Genomic DNA, 7,531 nt, shown 5'->3' on the forward strand with positions numbered 1-7,531 from the left:
TATCACATGCCACATATGCAGAATACTTCAAGAGCAGAATTGTAAAGGCAGCACTGTAAGATGCAGTTCTGCAGCAAGGTTTTGTGGACAGATGAGAGTGATGGAAAGCTGAGAGTGTTTAGAACCCTGGCTATGTATAAAGAAATTACACCAAGCTCATCGACCGAAGCTTCATCCTACAGCAAGAAAATGAAAGCATTCTTCAATGGGAAAAAGTGGAAAGTCAGTCACCTGATTTAAGTCTAATTGAACATGCATTTCACTTTGTTAAGAGGAGACTAAAACAGAAGCCCAGGCATTTCTAAAGAAGATTCCAAATGTTTGCTGATGCCAATGGGTTCAGATTCAAATACATTTGGAAAGATCATTACATAAAAATATGAATTAACATGTTTTTTTACAAGTTGTTGAGGAACATTAATTGTATTGTGTTTTTCGGGAAATGCACTCTAAGTAGAAGAAAAGGTTTGTGTTACTGCTGCTGGAGCTCTTGGGAGGAAGGACATCTGGTGCCTTTTGATAAAAAAGACATATGCTTGTATGCACCATGTAATACAATCTGATTGTACTTTTGTCTCATATTCATCTTTTGATCTCACATCCAAACGCCTTAAGTATGTATATAGCAAAAGTAACACGTTTCAATCCGTTAACATAATTTTGGAGGGCACTGTACATTTTTATGTCATCATATTTTGCTACTATCGATGTGTAATGATAGCAACATTTTATGATGTTTTATTTTTGCATGCCAATTTAAACCAAAACAAGGCACTGCAAGACACTGCGATTCAGACCACTCAATAAAACAATTCTGTTACAATTTGACTGATGACACTTTAGTTTATTTGTTATATGCTTCTCATATCGTCTGGACATAAGTGTCGCGTTTTCACCATTCACACTGATCGAGGGCGGGATCTGCCTAATGCACCCAGCCTGTCGTGGCGGGGATATCACGCCCCGCTGTTACCATCATCATCTCTCCGGTTTCCTTTCTCGGGCGCGCTTCAGTTTTCCCAGAGCGGTTGCGGCTCTGTGACTCTCAGTGGCAGGCTGCCGCCGCTGGGCCCATCTAAAATTAATGGCGGCCCCTTTGGAGAACGAAATAGACCGCCGGCCCATCAGGAGAGTCCGGTCCAAGAGCGATACTCCGTACCTCGCTGAGGCCAGGATCTCGTTCAACCTGGAGACAGGTAGGAACACACGTGTGTCATGCCACCGCTTAAATATTGCAGCATTTCAATGTCCTGCACGTTGGGCGGTCATAAGGTTGCTGCGATTCAATCTTAACAGGAAAGACAACATGCACTGTAAAGATTTTTACGGTTTTGTCTCTTTTGGCAGTCGTTGGTCAGAGCCGGTCGCTTGTTATTGAGATTGAGTGAGTGAGTGAGTGAGTGAGTGTGTGTGTGAGTGAGTGTGTGTGTGTGTGTGTGTGTGTGTGTTTTCGCGCGCGCGTTTCTTGAAAATGCCCCGGTTGGAAATTCAGAGTGGTTCTGAAATGTATTATTTCTTATACTCTCATGTGAATTTGAACTGTTCCAACCATTTACCATTTGGATGCCAACATCGTCTATCCCCGATAAGGCTGCATGGTCTTCAACTATATTATGTCTTGCTAAACTGATGGGCTGCCTAATCGTACTTGAGGTGATTCAGTTTTTAGCAGTTTTTTTATTGGCTATAGTTTTCGTTGTGATGAAGGACTCTCATCGTGTTGGCTAAAGTTGAATTTTCCGACCGTGACTGAATCAAATGGACATTCCAGTTCGGTTACGTAATTGGAATACCATTTGAAAAGAAATCCAGTCCACCGTGGAAGGATCTAGCAATCAGAAGCAAGGTGTTCCAAAGCTATACGGCCCTTTATCTTAGTCAGCCTTCGTAGGCGCAATGCTGAGGTAACACATATGTTTAATGGTGCATAATTATTGCCACGCGAGAACAGCTTTTAGTGCTAGGTGACTAGGCTGCACATTTAACTAACGTGAGTTCTAGCTATATTGCATCCCTTGTTGCCATAGTGACATATCGGCGTAATTTCATGTCTGAGTCAGTAGCCAATATTGTGTCCTGAATATGATGTTTTCATCCGATTACTATAAAAGGTGACCATATTACTTATGCAGTGAACTAATATAAGCTATACTTTACTGGGATGTCCAACGACGTCGTTGCAGTAACATAGGCTAGTCTGTACCCTAATGGTGACGAATGTTGTCATCGTTTCTCATTTGTCGTGAGGTCAAAATTAATGAAGCTTGATATTGTATGTAGCTATTAATCGACTACTGGTTAAATCGCTCTCAGTTTAAACGAACGGCAGTCTGGCTTGCAGCTGTCACACGAACGGAGCTTTTCATCGTCCCGTGGTCCTGAAACTGTAGCCTACGACTGCCCCGCACGAGACGGTGTATATACGTTTCGTCACTTTGCATGATCTGGTTGTGTTAATGTGTTTGTTCAAAAATATGCTACTTAAAGTGTGTAAACCCCTTCAAATATGTTCTCTCTTTTACTATTATGGTAATACATTTCTGACGATTGTAAAATAGCAGCATACTTTGAAAAGCAGCACTGGTTATTTTTTCGCAGATTCCTGGTTTATCGTTCACGCTGTTAGCCCACAGTACACTCACTGCAGTTGAACGGGTGGATACTGAATCTTTTCCATTACACTGTACAGTGTAATTAAGCTTGTGCTATTTCATAACAGAAAATGAAAGGCATTGTGACCCATATCATGCAATGGCTATATCTGCAACTCATGCAATGGCAAGTTTGATTATAAATAACTACAGGCATATGCACTATTTTTATATTACATTTTGGTATTGTGTTGTGCATAGGCTGATATTTTGATATAACTGATATTTTGCAGAACAGCTTTATTGAAAACAATTGTAACTATTTTTTTTTATTGTAGCTACATATTTGTGCTCTTTCATTTGAATAGGTAAAATATGTTTTCTCTCTGGAGCATCAGGGAAGGATAGTTACGGCTTTTCCTTTGTTATACATGCTGTAGATCGTTGGTCGCTGACCGGTTGCCTTACCAACATAAAAGATGATGATTAATCTCAAGTGAATGATAGGTTATCTGCAAATTAGAGGGTCAACTTGGTCGAGCACACTGTACAATGAGGGTATGAGGCAGAAAAGTTAGGCTACTGGCTACAGTGAAAGACAACATGCACTGTAAGGATTTTTATGGTTTTGTCTCTCAAATCTGCAATATGCATTATTCTCTCTGTTCTCTTTTGCATCACTTATTAATTTCTGCACTAGTTTGATTCACGCCTCAATAGCACAGTGACATAAGCTAGAGCGCGGAGTCCGCCCAGGCAACGTCATCCAGAGGCCAGACCCGGCACAGCTTTGTCTGGAAAACAAGGTCAGAGATCAGTGTGTTCAGATGAAGCCATCCATAACACAGACAGAGTTCACACAGTCTCGTTTAATGAGAAATCATTGCTTTGTTAGAATGGACGCAGTAACGGTAAGTTAAAAAGAGCTCACTGGGTACCGCCAAACGCAGTGAGTGAATAAATATGCACTTCATAAGATTGTGTGTCATGAATTATTTCTAGAAAACAGGAGGGATTGAGATTGCTTCATGTGATGTTCTCCCTTTCCCTGTTTACCTGAGGAGAACATGGTGTTCTGCACCTTTTTCACATCTGGGACGTGAGTCTGTCTGATTCCTCAGGCTCCTGAGTTCATTACAGTCTCTATTTTACCTCCCATTCCAGCATATGGGTACAGAGGCTATAATCTGCATTTTGAGCCTCTCACCTCTCTCACACACTTATCTAGAGAGTGAGGGTGTGCATTATGAACCCTCACACAGACTTATCTGGAGAGTGAGGGTGTGCTCACCTCTCACACAGACTTATCTGGAGAGTGAGGGTATGCTCACCTCTCACACACACTTATCTAGAGAGAGAGGCTGTGCATTATGAACCCTCTCACACACTTATCTAGAGAGTGAGGCTGTGCATTATGAACCCTCTCACACACTTATCTAGAGAGTGAGGCTGTGCATTATGAACCCTCTCACACACACTTATCTAGAGAGTGAGGCTGTGCATTATGAACCCTCTCATCTCTCACACACACTTATCTGGAGAGTGAGGGTGGGCGAGCTTAAGGCTGAGCGTCCAATTATATTTTCACACAAAGTAGTGGCTGAAAAGGAAATTAAGTTTTTGTAATTGTCTCATTAGTTGAATGCATTGACATGCTACACGCAGATAATGTAATTTGACACAATGTTTTCGCTTAGAAATAGTTTGTGTCCCATCACTCATGAATCTGTCTGTGCTGAGCATGTTGTCTAACATGCTGTAAACCCTGGTACGGGCCCTGTGAATACCCTCTGCTTTTGAGAAGAGTGCGGAGGTTTCCTACTGCAAACCTGGGAGTGGGTGAATATCCCAGAGGGAACCAGTCGGGATTCCTGTGTTTAGACAAGCTGCACGCTTCTTATTTCTGAATTCATGAAGTGATGAACAAACTGTGTCTAAAGCGGCTGAAGTAGAACTCGAGAGAACCGAAAATGAGTTCTGAGCACTCGGACGCAAGCTGCCAGGTTTCAGATACGTATCAGATTTAGGACCGCGCAGGAATGTGGCCCAGATAGGATTTGAAATACGAGTCTGAGTGATTCTTTGTTGTTTTGGGAATGGATCGTATTCACTCTGCTATCCTCTATGATACTCTGTGGTTCCTCAGCAGCAGTGACGCAGCATCGGAGCGTTAGTGTGTTATCCCTGTTTCTGCCAGGAGACAGCAGCCCAGTTCGCCGGGACCCTGGCTGTGACTGGGCCTGGGCGCGGATCAGGATCCCGCTGTTCGGCCTGTCGGCTTCCCTGTCGTCTCGTTGCCGTTTGTTAGTTCAGCTCGGTGGGGCAGTGTCGCGTACTGTCACCCCACAGCACGAAGGGGCCCAGCGAATCCTGAGCCAGGGCCTGTCTGTGTGGGGTTAGCATGTTCTCCCTGTGTCTGTGTGGGGTTGGCATGTTCTCCCCGTGTCTGTGTGGAGTTTGCATGTTCTCGTCGTGTCTGTGTGGGGTTAGCATGTTCTCCCTGTGTCTGTGTGGAGTTTGCATGTTCTCCCCGTGTCTGTGTGGGGTTAGCATGTTCTCCTGTGTCTGTGTGGGGTTAGCATGTTCTCCTGTGTCTGTGTGGGGTTAGCATGTTCACCCTGTGTCTGTGTGGAGTTTGCATGTTCTCCCCCTGTCTGTGTGGAGTTTACATGTTCTCTCCATGTCTGTGTGGAGTTTGCATGTTCTCTCCATGTCTGTGTGGAGTTCAGTTCAAAAACATACGGTATACAAGGCTAGTTGGAGACTGTAAAGTGCCCGAAGGTATGAATGTGTGTGTGAAAATGTGCACTGCATGCTGGGATAGGCTCCAGCCCCACTGCAACCCTGACCAGGAATAAGCGGTTATAAAAAACTGGATGGAGGGATGGCTCCACCCTTCTCCCAGGGCACTGCTTTAGCATAGCGGGACTCCCTGTCTGTTGGACTGCCCCCCCTATCTAGCTCCACCTGTGTGGTGAGTGGTCATCTTCATACTGAAAGAACCTCATAGATGGAGGACAGCTCCTAGCCCGGTCCTCCTTGGCGTTAGTTCAGTTCCCAGGTAGGAAGCCTACAGTGCACCTCATTAGCGCCCTGCTGTCGGCACAGCTGTCAGTCTGCCAGCGGTTTGCGAATCGCCGCCGCAGCGGTCCAGTAACAGACAGGTGAGGGGAGGCATTCGGAATGAGAATTGACCGTCGAAAGACTGCAAAATATCTGTGGAGGGTGCACCCTGTGGAGGGTGTAGCCGCAATTGGACCACAGTCAATCCCAATTTCCACAAATGCTAGTGGACTGACAGCTGCTGCTGACAGTGGTCTGATACACTCAGACTGCACAAGAAATAAAGGTACAAAACTTGGCTAAAAGGGTACAAATGCTTGTCGCTGGGGCAGTACATAATATTGTACCCTTAGCCAGCAATATATGATTCACTTGTATTAATTGTATCTTCTTTATTGACGTGCCACCATTATTTTTCCCCAACATAATGATTAGTCAGAAATACTACCTGACCATTAGTTTATTAGCAAAGCACATGTCTGAAAGTTCTACACTCTCAAAAGAAATAGGTTATTTGCCTTTTCTCTATTTCTTAGCTCTTTTTGGAACCCTCTATGGTAGGTGGTAATGAAAAGTTAAAAACTCCCAGGTTTAACTATTTTTTTCCGACAAAGAACCCTTGAACTAGATGGGGTTTCTAAAAAGGTACAAATGCTTGTAACTGTACCTTATAGGTACATAAAATTGTGCCCTAGCCAGAAATATATAATTAATTGGTACCTTTTTTGCTTGGAAAACCTACTCATTTTTACCCAAAGAGAGCACTACTGTACTTTCAGGGTGCATTTTGTAAATGTGATCCTTGAAGAACAAAAATGTACCTCCACTATCACTTTATTTCTGAAAGCGTAGGTTCTTGCTTGCTGGGTTTGATGTTGTCTGAAATGTAGTTACGCTGTAACATGGAGACCCAACCCTGGTGCTGTGGAAGTGTAGAGTCTGCTGATTCAATTTGTTATTCAGCACTTAATTAAAGGAGTTGATTGCACATTTAACTCACCTAATCTGATTTCTTGCCTCTAAATGGATTATGGATTTTTTTTTAAAAGAGGAGCAGGCAGTTCACCCTGCTTTTGTGTGAATTCTTCTTCATTCACTCAGGGGGAAACAGAGGGGGTTAATGATAGAGATGAGATCACAGTAAAGAAAACTCCATGGCAGTTAATTGAGTGCCCAGCCACACAGAGGTATTAGTATGTGGGCTGTGGGCCTAACCCACTACAGACTGCACCACAGGGTATCCGCTGATTATAGGTTTTAAGGAGAAAATAACTGACGGATGCAGTGACCTTTCATGGTTGGCCACACATAAGCTATAGCATTTTGTCGACATGAAAAGTCCTCCGATGCCAACCTTTTTTCCCCGTTTTTTCTAAACATACATTGCTAGACAAAAATCTCTGACTGTACACATCTAGCACTTTTTGCAGAAGTGATGTTCTTAGAATGCTAAGTCCACCACAAGGTCTTGACATCAGAATCATTCTCTTCCTGGAGTATCTCTGCAGAGCTATGGGACAGCAGCCTCTCTGTGTCAACCGCAAGCCCATCAGTCAACTCATCGATATCAGTCAGGCTAAAAGCCCTTTTTTACTGATACTTTATCGTCCTCTTCTGTTGAAACTTGCCTTTGGCTTCACCATAGTTAAGCCTCTGAAAAAAAAATGGTTCCAGAAGGAACCCTGTGATTCCATGGAAGAACCCTATCTAGTTCAAGGGTTCTTTGTTGGGCAAAATGGTTCTGGGAGCTTTCACACTTCACACTGATGCTAGAGGGTTCTATAATGAACTAAAGGGTTCCTGTATGGAGACAAGTCAAATATCCCTTTTTTCCCATTTGTATATTAAAAACAAACAGTTGCACAATACAGACCACA

The sequence above is a fragment of the Conger conger genome, chromosome 9, assembly GCF_963514075.1.
Source record: "Conger conger chromosome 9, fConCon1.1, whole genome shotgun sequence".
Classification (NCBI taxonomy): domain Eukaryota; kingdom Metazoa; phylum Chordata; class Actinopteri; order Anguilliformes; family Congridae; genus Conger; species Conger conger.